This window comes from Lithobates pipiens, unplaced genomic scaffold, assembly GCF_037356315.1.
Source record: "Lithobates pipiens isolate NorthernLeopardFrog02 unplaced genomic scaffold, aLitPip1_a1.2 Scaffold_8, whole genome shotgun sequence".
NCBI lineage: Eukaryota > Metazoa > Chordata > Amphibia > Anura > Ranidae > Lithobates > Lithobates pipiens.
Genome location: NW_027507903.1, coordinates 343934183 through 343942128, shown reverse-complemented (window position 1 = coordinate 343942128; position 7946 = coordinate 343934183).

Sequence of the window (7946 nt, the reverse complement as noted above, 5' to 3'; positions counted from 1 at the left end):
ACTAATTAATGAATAAAGATGATATCCCTCCCTCATTCACTCTGTTTAAATTAGAAAAAAAAAAAAACAATGTTTCTAAATCAGTGATAGCAGCTTTACCTAAATCCTGGATTGGTAACTTGCCAAACTCTAATTGGCAGGTCTCACAATGTTCCTGATATACACCATAGAACAGCATAAAATGAATGACTGTTGCTTTTCAGTATCACTTATTTTTTGATACCTTATACAGTATATGAACAAGGCTTCTTTTCAACCAGAACATACCATCATCTCCAACACTAGCGCTATGCTCACCACTATCTACTTGTAAACTCAGAATTCCAGCTTTTGTGTTTACAAGTATCAGCGCACCTCTACCACTGGCTCATACAGACCATGTTGGGTGAGAACCTCCTTCCCTCAGCCAGGGCATTGAAAATGGGTCATGGATGGGTATTCCAGCATGACAATGACCCGATGCACATGGCCAAGGCAACAAAGGAGTGGCTCAAGAAGAAGCACATTACGGTCCTGGAGTGGCCTAGCCAGTCTCCAGACCCTGGAGCCAGGCCTACACGTTTCGACTCAAACGCTCTTCAACAGGGGTATCCAAGCATCGATGCCCCTGTTGAAGAGCGTTTGAGTCGAAACACGTAGGGATAACTATTTGAGACTCCCACACTGCTTTTTTTAACTTTTTTTATGCCATTATTTTATTACACTACCGTGTTCCTTTTATGTCTCCTTGATTGTGAGAAATTTTTCCAATAAAACATTACTGGCTGATTTGCACTATATGGAGCACTTTTTAACCTATTTTTATGACATTCCGTCATCGGTGAACACTGACGAGTTGGATTTCGAGGTTTTGGACAAGCCTAAAGACCATCTTTGGCCGCGAACCCACAGTCCTAAGGTGTATCCCCGTGACCAGGATTCCGTCATCATACCTAAAGAGAGCAATCTATGCGCATTTGACTCACTACCATATGGTATGTGTGCTCACCATTGCTGGTAAGAGTACCTCATTGAGTGTTTTAAGTATCGATGTTCTCAGTGTCACAAGTATTGCATTCCTGTGCAGTCATCTCTTCTGAGACATTATTGCAGATTTCCATCTGAATTTAAATCTTCCAGGCAGACTCTCACCTACCAGTTTTACACTGGCCACTGGACTCTGGTTAGCACATGGTTATCATATTCCTTAGCGCTACACATTTTTTGTTAATGAGTTTGTCAGCTCTCTGCATTGAGCAGGCTAGATGCTGAGCCATGGGAGCAGAAAATACTTGTCAACAGACCTGCGTAACAAGCTAATGGAATTTTATAAAGATGAAAAAGCATATAATAGGATTTTTTAATACAGCTTACCTGTAAAATCCTTTTCTTGGGAATACATCACAGGACACAGGGCCTTCATTAAATAGTGGGTTAGATAGTCACCTGTGGTGATTGGACACTGATTGAATCTAATTAAGGATAGTTCCTCCTCTATATAACCCCTCCCATATGGGGAGCACCTCAGTTTTGTAGCAAAGCAATAAGTCTCCACGTAAAACCTGTAGAGGGGTGGGAGCTCTGTGTCCCATGATGTATTCCCAAGAAAAGGATTTTACAGGTAAGCTGTATTAAAAAAATTCTATTATCTTGTTCATACATCACAGAGCCTTCATTACATAGTGGGATGTCCCAAAGAAATGCCCAAATGAGGGGAGGGAGACACAGATCAAAAAGTATAGACCGCAAACGGACCAGAAGAACTAAACTGCAGCCTGCAGTACACTGCGTCCGAAGGCGGCATCCTCTTGCCCTCTTACATCCACCTGATAAAATCTAGTGAATGAATGGACTGAAGACCAACCTTGTAGATCTGAGCCATGGAGGCCTGGTGATGCACTGCCCAAGAAGCACTAACAGCCCTAGTAGAGTGCGCCTTAACCTGAAAAGGAGGAGTCTTCCCCTTTACACCATAAGCCTGAAAAATTACTTGTATCTATTTAGAAATAGTGGACTTTGATATTGCCTGGCCCTTCTTGGGGCCCTCTGGCAGGATAAACAATCAGTCTTTCGTATCTGAGCGGTTGCCTGCAGATAGATGCTGACTGCTATTACAACATCAAGAATGTGTAAAGAGTCTTCTTTCACTGACTGTGGATCTGGAAAAAAGGACGGTAGGACTATATCTTGATTCAAATGGAATCCTGAAACCACCTTGGGTAAAAACTTCGGGAGAGGACGCAGCACCACCCTGTCTTTGTGAATAATGAAATATGGCTCTTTTCAAGAAAGAGCCACTAGCGCCTATACCCTCCTAGCAGAGGATATGGCTACCAGAAAGACCAACTTCTTAATTAAAAGAATTAAAAAAGTATGGAGCAATGGTTCAAAAGGTTGTCCCTGTAATGCAGACAAAACCAAATTCAGATCCCGTGGACACACAGGAGGTTTTACTGGTGGATTTAAGCACCACGCCCCCTGAACAAAGGCCCTGACCAGGGAATGTGACTGACTTTGCTTTTGATTTTCCAAAGGAACCGTGGAAGTAGCGGAATTGGAGGAAATGCATAGTTTAGATCGTACTGATCCCATGGCGCCGTTAAGGCACCTGATCCCTGAGCAAGCGGATCTTTTGTTTTTGACACAAAGCTGTCCAGTTTCCTGTTGAATCTGGATGCGAACAGGTCTACATGTGGGGTTCCCCACTTTTCACATATGATCTGAAATATGTCTGGGTGTAGAGAAAGTCCACCTGCCAATTTTCCACCCCTGGAATAAAGACCCCAGATAGGCAGGGAATATTCTTCTTTGCCAACACAAGAATCCGATTCACCTCTTTGGGCATCCAGACTTCTGGTGCCTCCTTGTTGATTGATATAAGCCACTGCTGTGGCATTTTTCGGATTATATCCAGACAGGATGACACTGTAGTCTGAAAGACCAGACTCTGAGTGCTAGATAAATTGCCCGGATCTCCAGAATGTTCATGGGCAAAGAGCTTCTCGGCTGCAGACCATCTTCCCTGGGTGTACACTTCTTCCGAGAACCACACCCCAGCCTGTCAGGCTGGCATCTGTGGTTACGATTTTCCACATTAGTGGGGGAAGGATCTTCCTTTTAGGAGATTTCTGGTCCGTAGCCACCAATTGAGGCTCTTGCGTACCCCTGGGGATAGGTACATTGGAAGATCTAAGGCTTGAACCCTTTTCCATGCCGAGAGGATGTTTCTTTGTAAAGGCCTTGAATGAAACTGGGCAAAACGAACGGCGTTGAAGAAACTACCATCTTTCCTAATAGCCTCATACATAGCCGAATGGAGGATTCCTTTTTGCTATGACAAGCCGGACTACAACTTTATGGCTTTTGATCCAGTAAAAAACACCTTGCTTTGAGCGGTGTCTAGAATCATGCCCAAATATTCCAATCTTTTTAGAGGTTGTAAGGAAGATGTTTTCAAATATCTCACAGTGCTGAGCACACTGTGGCTTAGGCGTGCTACGGAATGTTCCATCAGCAGCAAAGCGTCAGATAAGCTGTCACTGTTATGCCCTGGACCCTTAGATTTGCCAAGGGTAGGGCTGACACCTTTGTGAATACTTGAGACCGAAGGCCACAAATTGAAAGCAATGCTGATCCACCGCAAACCTTACAAACCCTTAGCGAGCGGGAATATTGGCAGATGTAAATATGCATCTCTGATGTCTATTGATGCTAAGGATTCTTCCCCTTGAAGGATGGAATCCTATTTAATTAAAGGAGGCTAAATCGAAATGCCTCGCTATGCAACCATGCCAAATCTAGGCGATCATGCATGCTTATGCGATTCAGCATATTTTATGCGACTAAACATTCTGAGCATTATAAGCACTATTGTGCGGACAAGTACCCTTGAGAGAACAATGATCCTCGTGAGATCAAGCATCCTTGTGTGATCCAGCATCTTTATGCAGTCAAGCATCTCAATGCGTTTTTTCAGCATTTCTGTAAAACAAGCCTCTCTGGGTGACCAAGTGTCCTTGAGTAATCAAGGACTCCTAAGGCCGCGTACACACGGGCGGATTGTCTGCCCAACTTAGTCCGCTGAAATCCGCTCGTGTGTGGGCTTCAGCGGACTTTTTCAGCGGACAGTCTGACGGACTTTGTCTTTCGTAATTTCCGTAATTTTGTCCGTCCAAACTTGGTTTTGTCCGTCCAAACTTGGTTTCAGCGGACAGTCCGCTCGTGTGTAGGCAAGTTGGACGGACCAAGTATGGCGCATGCTCAGAAAGGATTTACACGGCCGAAGGTTGCATTGCAGTGTATTGGACGTCGTTTTTCTAGTCCCGTCGTACGTGCTGTATACGTCATCGCGCAAGTTTTCAGCGGACTGTCTGTTCATCGTGTGTGGTCAAGTCCGTTCATTCAAAATTTGGACGGACTGTCTGTCGGATTGTCTGACGAACTTAGTTGGGCAGACAATCCACCCGTGTGTACGCGGCCTAAGAGATCAAACACCCCGCAACATTATGCATCCAAGCATTCTTATGCAATTTAGGCAATTCTGTGAAAAAAGCCTTTCTGCGTTAGCAGGTATCTCTGGGCAAACAAGGACTCTTGTGAGGTTAAGCACTCTTGTGCGACCCCCCATCCTTATGGAAACAGGTATATATGCATTTTTTAGGCAATTATGCAATCTTAGGCATTCATGTGATTTTTAGGCACATTCTTATGCGTCTATGTAAGTCCACCATAAACAGCAAAAACCATGTATCTCTGTGTGTTACATATTACATGTTCTGCCACATGCACTTTATACCTTCCAACACTCAGGTAATTTATGCAAAATGGACTAATACAAAGAAGTTTGTCCTCTGCTTAATGTGCACTCCCGCACTCATGTGTTTAGCTGTTTTGTGATAGCAACAATGTTTACAGAACCGTGTACAGTACCTGGTAACCCAGGAGATCTCTTATACAGGTATTAACCAAGCCTGACCCTGCTTAGCTTCTGAGATCAGATGAGATTGGGCTCTTTCAGGGTGATGTGGCCATAGGCATCTCAGCAGTTGTGCGTTTTGGCTAGTTTATAAGCAAGCACCTGCATGAGGATTTTGTACTGTTGACGGACTTGGACAGGTACAAGAAGCTTATGGAAATTTTAAGAAAAAAACCCAAGCAGGAGGCAGAGGCTCCGGCCATCTAGACTGAGAGTAAGTTATACGCAGCCTGAATCTCTGTAATGCTGCGTACACATGATCAGACTATGAGGCGGACTTAGTAGCGGAGGTCCGTCTGACTTTCCGAATGAGCGGACTTCCAAACACACATGAACGGACTTTCCAACGGACAATCCACCGGACTTTTGACGGAGGTCCGCCAGACTTTCCAAATGAACGGACTTGCCCACACATGGACTAAAGTCCACTCATTTTGAACGTGACTTCAGGTACGATGGGACTAGAGAAGGAAGTCAATCTCGCCACCTCCATCAGCAAGATTGACACCTTGTGAGCCCCGTCGCCTGGTATGGATTTTAAGGGGAAGCCCCTACGCTGAAAAACCTACCATCTTATCTGTGCACGCAGCCCGGCCGGCCAGGAAAGGGGGTGGGGACAAGCAAGCGCTTCCCCCCTGAACTGTGCCAGGCCACATGCCCCCAACATGGGGGGGTGGGTGCTTTGGGGGAAGGGGGGGCCCTGCAGCCCCCCATCCCAAAGCACCTTGTCCCCATGTTGATGAGGACAAGGGCCTCTTCCCGACAACCCTAGCCATTGGTTGTCGGGGTCTGTGGGTGGAAATCGGGGTCTGGCGCCGAAATCCTGGAGTCCTACCCTTCTTCTTTTAAAATTATATTTCTGGTGTCTTCTGATTTGCCTAGTAAGTGCATCCTAAACGCTTCCTGCATCCTTTGTTTGAATCACATATGCATGCCTTATACCAAGCGTTATATTTTGATTAATTAATATTTTTTATATATTTGTTAGATATTGCAGTTACTCTTTCCGATCCCTGAAGGAATTAACCATAAATTTTAATCCGAAACATGTTGGATATTGGAAGTATATTGGATAATGCTTTGATTATTTAAGAATCTCTGGCTTCTTCAATGTACATCCGACAAGAGTCTCTGCATACAATGTGCTGTTTTTCTGTATTTTTTGTTTGTGTTACCATTATTATTATGTATTAATAAAATTTGCATTATATATATTTTTTCATACTTTGTTGTACCGACTATATCTTTAACCCCACCCATAAAGTCCCTGGGGGCATATTCTCCCCTTCTTTATTCATCCTATACAAGTGGGATGAGGTGGTGGTTATATGCAATTGCTGGTGGATTTCTTCTTTCTTTTGTTCATGGGTCTGCGAGCGGGGGGCGCTTATCAGAATCCGGGAGCCCCCTTTAATAAGGGGGCCCCAGATCCCTCCCCCCCCACCCTATGTACATGAGTATGGGGTACATCGTGCCCCTACCCATTCACCTGAGGGAAAAGGTGTCAATAAAAAAAAAAAAAACACTACACAGGTTTTCAACCACTTGCTTACTGGGCACTTAAACCCCCCTCCTGCCCAGACCAATTTTCAGCTTTAAGCGCTGATGCACTTTGAATGACAATTGCGCGGGCATACAACACTGTACCCAAATGAAATTTTTATCATTTTTTTCCCACAAATAGAGCTTTCTTTTGGTGGTATTTAATTACAGCTGGGAGTTTTATTTTTTGCAAAACAAACAAATAAATATGCAAAAAAAAAAAAAAATCATGTTTAATAGTTTGTTATAAAATTTTGCAAACATATCATTTTTCTCCTTCATTGAAGTGCGCTGATGAGGCGGCACTGATAGGCTGCACTGGTGGGCACTGATAGGCTGCACTGGTGGGCACTGATAGGCTGAATTCGTGGGCACTGATAGGCATAGTTAAGGCAGCACTAATAGGCACAGATAAGGCGGCACTGATGGGCAAAGATGGGCACAGATAAGATGGCACGGATGGGTGGCACTAAGGGGCACTGATAGGTACCACTGATAGATGGGACTGATGGGCACTGATAGGTGGCTCTGATAGGTGGCACTGCTGGGCACTGATGAGCGGCACTGCTGCGCACTGGTAGATGACACTGATGGGCACGGATATGTGGCACTGGGGTGCAGCACCTTTGTTGAGGCAGATTGTGGGCACTGCTGGGTGGCACTGTGGGCACTGCTGGGTGGCACTGTGGGCACTGCTGGGTGGCACTGTGGGCACTGCTGGGTGGCATTGACGGGGGCACTTATGTTTTAATGAGGTGGCACTGGCAGGGGGCAGGTGGGCACTGGCAGGGCTGGCCGTGATCGGGACTGATGTCCCGATTACGGCCGCCGGTGATCGGCTCTTTTTTTTCTCCTCGCGCTGTCAGCGCAAGGAGGAATAATAGCCGATTACAGGCTCCGTTGTATCACATGATCAGCTGTCATTGGCTGACAGCTGATCACGTGATAAGGGGTCGGGATCGACCCCTTGCTCGGATCAGTGATCAGGCGAGTCTCATAGACTCGCCGATCACAGAGCGCGCCCCTCAGGCCGCTCGTGCACGGGACGACGTCAATAGACGTTGTCCCGGCAAAGGAGGTCTGCGCTGTAGCCGTCATTCGGCTATAGTGCGGGTCTGAAGTGGTTAAAGTAGTTTATTAGGCAGCTCCGGGGGTCTCTTGCGACTTTTCCATGCTTTCCGGTTCTTTTCGCTGGGCTCCTCCGCTATCTTCTGCTCTTTTGCTAGCGGAGGAGCATGGCTTTCTCCTTTTCCGTCGCCTTCTTCTGATGTTGACACAACGCTCTCTCCCGCTGTAATGACATGGACATGGTCAGCGGCGACTTATATAGGCATAAGGGGCGGGGTCACCGGGTGATGTCATGTGGTGACCCCACCCTTTACAACATCACAGTCCCGGGGGATGCTGGGACTATGATGCTGGCACAATAAGTCAGTCGGATTGTCCGATC